Source organism: Urocitellus parryii, chromosome 4 (genome assembly GCF_045843805.1).
Source record: "Urocitellus parryii isolate mUroPar1 chromosome 4, mUroPar1.hap1, whole genome shotgun sequence".
NCBI classification, from domain to species: Eukaryota; Metazoa; Chordata; class Mammalia; order Rodentia; family Sciuridae; genus Urocitellus; species Urocitellus parryii.
Genome location: NC_135534.1, coordinates 168,927,102 through 168,936,654, shown reverse-complemented (window position 1 = coordinate 168,936,654; position 9,553 = coordinate 168,927,102).

Below are 9,553 nucleotides of genomic sequence, written 5' to 3'. Positions count from 1 at the left end.
ATGGATTTCCAGTTTTCCCAGCACCATTTGTTGAAGAGGCTATCTTTTCTCCAATGTATGTTTTTGACACCTTTATTTAACATAAGATAACTGTAATTATGTGGGTTAGTCTCTGTGTCCTCTATTCTGTACCACTGGTCTACAAGTCTGTTTCGGTGCCAATACTGTTTTTGTTACTATAGCTCTGTAGTGTAGTTTAAGGTCTGTTATAGTGATGCCACCTGCTTCATTCTTCCTGGTAAGTATTGCTTTAGATATTCTGGGTCTCTTATTTTTCCAGATGAATTTTGTGACTGCTTTTCCTATTTCTATGAGGAATGTCATTGGCATTTTGATTGGAATTGTATTAAATCTGTATAGTAATTTTGACAGTATAGTCATTTTGACAATATTAATTCTGCCTATTCAAGAATAAGGGAGATCTTTATATCTTCCAAGGTCTTCTTTAATTTCTTTCTTTAGTGTTCTTTAGTTTTCATTGTAGAGGTCTTTCACCTCTTTTGTTGATTCCTAAGTATTTTATTTTTCTTGAGGCTATTGTAAATGGTGTAGTTTTTCTCATTTCCTTCACAGAGGATTTGTCAGTGATACAGAAACGTCTTTGATTTATGGGTGTTGATTTAGAATCCTGCTACTTTGCTTAATTCATTTACTAGTTCTAGAAGTTTTCTGGTAGAATTTTTGGGTCTTCTAGGTATAGAAGCCTATCCTCAGCAAATAGTGCTAATTTGAATTCTTCTTTACCTATCTGTATCCCATTAATTTCTTTTGTCTATCTAATTGCTCTGGTCAGTGTTTCAATAACTATGTTAAATAAAAGTGGTGAAAGAGGGCATTTCTATTTTGTTCCAGTTTTTAGAGGGAATGCTTTCAATTTTTTCTCCATTTAGAATGATGTTGGCCTGAGGCTTAGCATAAATAGCTTTGACGATGTTGAGATGTTCCTATTAATCCTAGTTTTTCTAGTGTTTTTGAACATGAGGCAGTGCTGTATTTAGTTGAATGTTTTTTCTGCATCTATTGAGATGATCATATGGTTCTTATCTTTAAGTCTATTGATGTGATGCATTACATTTATTGATTTCTGTAAGTTGAAACAAACTTGCATCCCTGGGATGAACCCTACTTGATCATTGATATGTTTTTGTATTTGATTTGCCAGAATTTTATTGACAAGTTTTGCATCTATGTTCATTAGAGATATTGGTCTGAAATTTTCTTTCTTTGATGTTTCTTTGCCTGGTTTTGGAATCAGGGTGATATTGGCCTTCTAGAATGAGTTTGGAAGTGATCCCTCTTATTCTATTTCCTGAAATAAATTGAAGAGTATTAGTATTAGTTTTTTTTAAAAAAAAAAAAAAAAAGATCTGTAGAACTCAGCTGTGTATACATCCAGTCCGGGGCTTTTCTTGGTTGGTAGGCTTCTGATGGCATCTTCTATTTCACCACTTGAAACAAATCTGCTTAAATTGTGTATAACATTCTGATTCAATCTGGGCAAATCATATGACTCCAGAAATTTGTCGATGCCTTCAATATTTTCTATTTTATTAAGTACATGTTTTCAAAATAATTTCTAATTATCTTCTGTATTTCTGTAGTATCTGTTGTGATATTTCCTTTTTCATCATATATGTTAGTAATTTGAGTGTTCTCTCTCCTTCTCTTTGTTAACGTGGCTAAGGGTCTATCAATTTTATTAAATTTGTCAAAGAACCAACTTTTTATTTTGTCAACTTTTTCAATTGTTTCTTTTGTTTCAGTTTCATTGATTTCAGCTCTGATTTTAATTATTTCTTGTCTTCTGCTTTTGTTGTTTTGTTCTTCTTTTTCTAGGGCTTTGAGATATAATGTTACATCTTTTATTTGTTGACTTTTTATTCTTTTAAGGAATGAACTCCATGCAATGAACTTTCCTGTTAGTACTGCCTTCATAGTATCCAAGAGATTTTGATATTTTGTTCTCATTTACCTCTAAGAATTTTTTAATCTTCTCCTTGATGTCTTTTGCAACCCATTGTTCATTCAGTAGCATATTATTTAGTCTCTAATTGTTGGAGTAGCTTTTGTATTTTATCATTGATTTCTAATTTCACTTTATTATGATCTTTTAGAATGCAGGGTAGTATCTCTATGTTTTTATGTGCCAAGAGTTGCTTTGTGGCATAATATACTATCTATTCTAGAGAAGGATTCATGTGCTGCTGAGGAGAAAGTATTTTTGCTTGTTGAAGGATAAAATAGACTATATATGTCAATTAAGTCTAAGTTATTGAATGTATTATTGAGTTTTGTAGTTTCTTTGTTCAGCTTTTGTTTGGAAGATCTATTCAGTGGTGAAAGAGGTGTGTTAATGTCACCCAGAATTATTATGTTGTAGTCTATTTGACTCTTGAACTCGAGCAGAGTTTGTTTGATGAACATAGATGCTCCATTGTTTGGGGCATATATATTTATTATTATTATGTCTTATTGATGAATGGTTCCCTTACACAGTATGAAATATCCTTCTTTATCCCTTTTGATTAACTTTAGCTTGAAGACTACTTTATTTGATATGAGAATGGAAAACCCTGCTTGCTTCCACAGTCCATGTGAGTGGTATGATTTTTCCCAACCTTTCACCTTCAGTCTGTAGATGTCTTTTCCTATGAGACAAGTTTCTTGGAGGCAGCATATTGTTGGGTCTTTTTTATAATCCAATCTGCCAGTCTATGTCTTTTGATTGGTGAATTAAGGCTATTAACATTCAGGGTTATTATTGATACATGTTTTGTGTTCCCAGCCATTTTTGTTTATTTTTGGTTTAACTTGACTTGTTTTTTTCTTTGATTAATTTTTCATTTAGTGTAATACCTCCATTTGCTGATTTTTATTTTTGTTTTTCAATTCCTCTTCATGGAATATTGTGCAAAGACATTTTGTAGTGTGGGCTTTCTAGTTGTAAATTCTTTTAACTTTTGTTTATCATGAAAGATTTTTATTTCATCATCAAATCTAAAGCTTAATTTTGCTAGATATAAGATTCTTGGTTGGCATCTATTTTCCTTCAGAGCCTGGTATATGCAGTAACAGGATCTCCTGGCTTTGAGAGTCTGAGTTGAAAAATCTGTTGAGATATAAATTGGTCTCCCCTTATATGTGATCTGATTACTCTCTGTTGTGGCCTTTAACAGTCTATCCTTATTCTGTGTGCTAGGCATTTTCATTATAATGTGCCTTGGTGTAGATCTGTTGTAATTGTGTACATTTCATGTCCTGTAAGCCTCTTGTATTTGATTTTCCAATTCATTCTTCATGTTTGGGAAATTTTCTGATATTATCTCATTGAAGAGATTGTAAATTCCTTTGGTTTGAAACTCTGTGCCTTCCTATATCCCAATAACTCTTAAATTTGATATTTTGATGCTATTCCATAATTCTTAGAAGTTTTCTTTGTGGTTCCTTACCATCTTCACTGTGGGGTCAACTTTATTTTCCAGGTTATATATGTTGTCTTCATTTTCTGATGTTCTGTTTTCCAAGTGGTCTAGTCTGTTGGTGATGCTTTCTATTGAGTTTTTTATTTTGTTTATTGTTTCCTTCATTTCAAGGATTTCTTTCTTTCTTTCTTTTTTCAGAATCTCTCTTTCTTGAAATAATCTTTTTCTACCTATATTTTCTCCCTTATCTCTTTGCTGGTGTGACCAATGGGTGCTTGTATTTGATCCCTTATATCTTTATTGGTGTCATCAACAGCTGCCTGTATTTACTCTCTTATCTACTTGTTGGAATGATCAATTTTTGCCTGTATTTGCTCATTTAGGTAATTCTTTAATTCACAGATCATTTTAATTATGAATGTTTGTACTCCTTCTCTGACATTTTATCAACTGCACTGTCCATGGGTTCTGTTATTGTAGTATCCTGGTTTTGGGGGGGCACTTTCCTCGTTTTTTTTTTTTTTTCATGTAGTCTATGTGATTTTCTTGTTTGCAGTGAGGATCTTAGGTTTCTACCCCATAATCTTGTAGTATCTGTGCAGATTATCTGCACCTCACCTTGGTGTTGAGCTTCCAGACCCTGCCAGTGTCCCAGGATGGATGCTACTGCAACTACAGGAGGTGGCAGCAATAGCAGGAGATAACTCAAGATGGCAGTGGAGGTTCCCCAAGATGGATGCAATGTCTTTCATAAACGGGCCTGGAAGGGTGAGCCTTACACTGGCTTTGGGATGCCTGATCCAAGATGCAGCTGCTTCTAGGGCCTGTCTATTGTCCCAAGATAGAGGCTACTGCATAGGAAAGGCTATGGGGATGGCTGCAGTGTCTCAAGATGGAAGTGAGTTAGACCTGGGCTCTGAGGTTGGGGGTGGAGTGGACCCAAGCTTACTCTAGGCCTGACTCCCGCTGAGTTCTCCAAAGCAGGTCTGGACTAGGCCTGAGCTCTGGTGGGACTCTGCCAGTGGCAGGATGGACCCAGGCCTAGGGCCCTGAGTCTTGCACAGGTCAGGAGGCAGGTCTGGGACGAGCCTGACTCCGGCAGGTGTCTGCCAGTGACAGGATCGACCTGGTCCTACCCTGGCCTGATCTCCCCTGTGGGTCAGGGAGGCAGGTCTCTGCTTTCTCTTCTCTGATGAACACTTTTTCTGCATTAAATGATTTCTTTTCCAAATCTTCCTGTCATTTTCTTTCTACATATACAGTGCCTCTAAAAGACTTTCAATAATGTAGAAAAGGCTTTGAACTTAGACAAAGGAATCCTGATTTTTCAGTCATGTGTTTGCCATTAAGTAGCAATGAATGACACCCTGGAAGGATACTTTGTAACCATTCTGAGCCTCAGTTTTCTTATCTGAGAATTGAGTTGAGCTAACCAGTTGATCTTTAAGGTCCTTTCTGCTCTGCTATTCCTTAATATGTGATGGTTTCTAAGATATCTCCTGACTTGTGAATTCCACGCTTCTATGATTCTGTTAGATGAGTGTTGTTCAGGTCTGCCCTGTGGGTCTCTGGAGGTTTTTGTGGAGGTGCCTTGGGGGTTCCTGTGCTCTGTTGGAGAGGGGTGAGGGGAATCAAGCAGACTGCTTCAATCAGAACAGCTCACTTTGATCTATTTTAGATATTGGTCTTCCTGAGTAAGATTTTGTTTGAAGAAAGAATTCTATGGCTTAACAAAAAAGTTTTGAAAACCTCTGTAATAGATTTAGAAGTTTCCTTTAAAAATATGTAAAAGTATGTTGATGGTGAATATGGATCCCAAACAGATAAAGCCTTGAAATGTAAAAGACTGAATTTCTGTGTAATGATCAGTTAATCTAAAATATTTTATAAAAGTAATTTGGAATTGTCTTGAAGGAAATATCAGATTTTTTGTTATTATTCAAGTAAGAATTAAGCTGACATGTCAGGGAAAGGAGACTAGACAGAAATATATTTTATATTATTTTTTAGATACTTTACAGTGCAGCAATCCCCAAAGGAGAGTCTGAGTGAAGTTACTACCAGGCTACAGTGAAGAAAACTAGACAGCAGTTGTTTTCTTTTGTGTGTGCTTCTTGGCAATTAAAATAACAACAACAACAACAAAACTCCTGTCAACTTTATGATAGTGTCTCCACTTTTAAAAGTTCTGCAGGTCTGCCAAGTCCAAACCTGTCAAAATTGCACTATAGCACTTAGCTCAGTGTTTGGGGGTACTCGATAAATGTTTGTTTGATTGAATAGGATGTCAGATGTCAGGAATGAGGAGGTAGTATTTTAGAAAATAAAGTCAGTCATTTGGTGAGCACAAAACTGTGTGAAAGTTCAGTGTCCAAAGAAAGAATTTTTGTGCTATTTTTATTAATATTTTAATCAAACCTAACTGACACAGATTTTTAAAATTTATAATAATGAAGAAACCAGAAAGAAAATAACCCCCAATCTTCCCTTTTCTTCCTGCTTTGATCTCCTTCTCCTGTTAGGACACTCTGTGGCTCTATGATATGTTGAGTCAATTTTCCAAAGGCTGCCCTGTACAGATAGCATCCTTCAAGATGTTGTTTCAATGGGAAAACACCTTGGAAGTTATAAAAACAAATGCTCACAAGTTGATTTTGGAATCTTGCCATTCTGTAACTTGAGCAATGCTCCACTTCTCACAGTTGAACTTGGGGGCCTTCCAAACACTTCAGTGAACTTGTGCCATCAGGGTACCTACTCACTCACATCTGATTTTTTTTTATTGAGCTTATCCTGTTAAGTATCCAAAATCAATATCATATCATCGTTGCATATCAGAAAAGTAGGTTTTAGAAAACATTCCAGTCTCATGCAAAGCTCATATCAAGTACTGTAACAATAGTCATTTGACATCATGTATAGAGGATCTAATGTTGAGAGAATTTTGTTATTTTAAAATCCATTCTGTCCTCTAACAATTTATGTTCTATTTCCATCATATCTGTTAAATAATATCTGTTTGAGAGTTCCCAAGCCCTAGAAATCAGCATCTACCTCTCTTTTGATCTATAACACTCCTTTCGATAGTCTGTCTTTAATTGGACTTGGAGATGTAACCTTTCATGAATACTGAGTTACATAATATTCTAAAGGAAGATTTGTGGCAGGGCAGCCCAGCCACCTGGGTGGTGGTGTCTGCCAGGAAGATATTGGGGGAAAGAAGTGGTCCACCATAAATATACAGCCTCCAGGGTAGATGGCCTGTGCGTATCCTTCGTCTAAGTCCATCAGGCTCTCCACACAGGCAACAATGCAATGCACACAGAGCTCTCACCTTTAGGCACTGTGATTAAGTTGTAGAGGTTTCTGGTGGAGTTTGTGGAGTTGGTTCTGTCACTCAGCTGGCAGGTTACACCTGCATACAAAGCATTCTCACCAGGGCATTCCTCCATTCTAACCTACATGGTTCATGCTCTCTGATTATGTTCTTCCTAAGCCACTATGGCTTCTCTTTCTTGGCTTTGGGAGTTGTGTTTTGATTTTTAAATTTTCAGGTACATGCACTAACCTAGAGTCGAAGGTCCAGGGCCCAATATGTCTTTCTTATTTGAGGTACATTTGAGTTTGAACCCTTTGGAACTTTTTGCCTCATTATTCTTCATTCCTAGCTGCATTAAAATTCACTGCTCTGCCAAAGATTTTAGACAGCACAAACAGTAGGAGGGAACTCTAGACGGATACCAATCTGTACCCTCTAGTAGGACCCCAAGTACTTCATCCTTTAAGAAATAAAGTTCTATCTTTTCTGATATTCTGAGTTTAGTGCATTTTTAAAATTATACTGTGTGGCATAACAAACCACCCCAAAATATACAAGTTTAAAGCAATTATTTATTATTCTCTGTACTCCCTCAAGTACTCTGCTCCACATCATGAGGACCTCATAATACATTGGTCATTTTACATTGGCAGTTGTCCCATCTCCACAAAGTTAGCATTCTAAAAGACCCAGGTATAATAGGAAAGGCTTTATAGGGCCCAGCCAGACATCATGACACCAATTACTCTGTATTGTGTTGGTCACCAGCCATGCCAGAATCAAATGGGAAGAAGAACAGACCTTACCTTTTAAAGGCAGAATGACCTGTGTGTACAGGGAAGAGAATAATTAATGGGCATAACCTTGGAGACAAGCCACCAGAGTGGGTAACAAGTAAGTTTAGTAGAAAATTAACACATTATAATCTTCAAAACAGTAACTAAAGCACAGATTGATGTCAGTCTCGGACAAAAAGAAAAAGATGGGTGCAGTGGTACACACTAGAAGCTTGGGAGGCTGAGGCAGGAGGATATCAAGTTCAAAGCCAACCTCAGCAAAAGGAAGATACTAAGTAAGACCTTGTCTCTAAATAAAATACAAAATATGGATGGAGATGTGGCTCAGTGATTGAGTGCTCTTGAGTTCGATCTCTGGTACCCCTCCCTCCACACACAAAAAAAGAGCTGTGTGAACCCAATTCCTGAAACTCATTTAGAAAATAAAACTAGGAAGCCTACTGTTGGAAAAGGATGTTGACTGCTCTACAAAATACATTTTGGGAATGACTGACTCGCTTAGTGCTGGAAATTGAGTGCTTTGAAGTAATATCCAACTTGTTTTAAGGTCATTAGATCTGAAAGAAAGAATATGCCAGACTTATCAGTAGTTCTCTGATGAGACAAAAAGATACAATCTCACAAAGATATCTCCATTGTGGTTAAGCCCAGAATGGCTTAATTTCAGCTTAATATACAGTGCAAAATTATCAAAGCAATTGCCTCATGTATAGTAAGTACACAATAAAAACTGGTTCTTAGTATTCAATTAAATAATAGAGAATCATAGTCTGAGAGAAATTGGTACTTAATGATCCATTAGTAAAAGTACCTTATGTATAGGCAGAAATCTGAGGCTTAGCAAGGAGTCTGCCCGAGGTCACAGAGCTTTTAGAAGCAAAGCTAGGATTGGAGCTCACCTGGACTTAGGTTCTCTTACTTATGACAAAAAAAAAATCACATATCAAAGTGCCTAATGATCTGGGAATTTTACCTCAAAATGAATGCCATTATAATTCACCTGGACTTCTGCTGAATTATACAAAGTATAGTTTGACCCTCAATTAACAAGCACATGCACTGCTTAAACCTTTCACATCTACCAGGTGGGTGTAACTATAGATAATTAGCCCTGACCCTGAGTAGACTTTGTGTTTCACCCATTTATAGGTTGCTGAATATTGTCCTGGGTTTTGGTTAAAATTTGGCACAGAACCAGCAAGAACCATCATATATCAACTTAACATGATTTTTCAGACAATCTTGCTCTGTGTGTGTGTGTGTGTGTGTGTGTGTGTGTGTGTGTGTGTGTTAAACACTTCTTTGGGATATTAATAATTCAGTTTGACATATTTCTATATGAGAGGTCCTGGTGTGTGACTAAAGCTGAAAATAATAGGAGTGTGTGTATATAAAATTAATGTCTTTTTTAAAAAAATCATGTATTAAGCTCTTTGTATGTTTTTAGTCACATGTTAGATACTGGGAGTTAGTGGTAAAATGTAGGATTACCTCTCTTTAAGGATTTTATAATTAAGTAAAGTAGTGAAGTCTAGCCCACAATTTTTTAGACACATAAGCAACTAATTTGTAAGCTATGCTTAAAGAAGCAGAAATTAAGTTGGGGGGCATCCATTTAAGGTCTATTGTTGATAGGAAAAATTTTGTGGAGTAGGAACTTGATATAGACTTTAATGATAAATAGGATTTTGACAGATAAAATTTGAAATTTATTGATATTATCGTTCATAAAAAGTCAATGGTAATATTAAAATGTATCCACAATTTATCCTAAAAATATTACCTCTACCAACCACAACAACAAAAAGCCATTTCTTAACTTAGGATACATGTGAAATGACAATGAGAAAGAAGAAAAAAAAATCACCCAATACACTCTATGACAATTAAAGAACCCTGAATTCAACTAATTCAAGTGCAAACTTCTACTAAGTCCATAAATATAGCATATCAGTCAATAAGTCTTTTGCATTAACCCATGATTAAGTGATTCATGCCTTTTATCCAGAGAACTA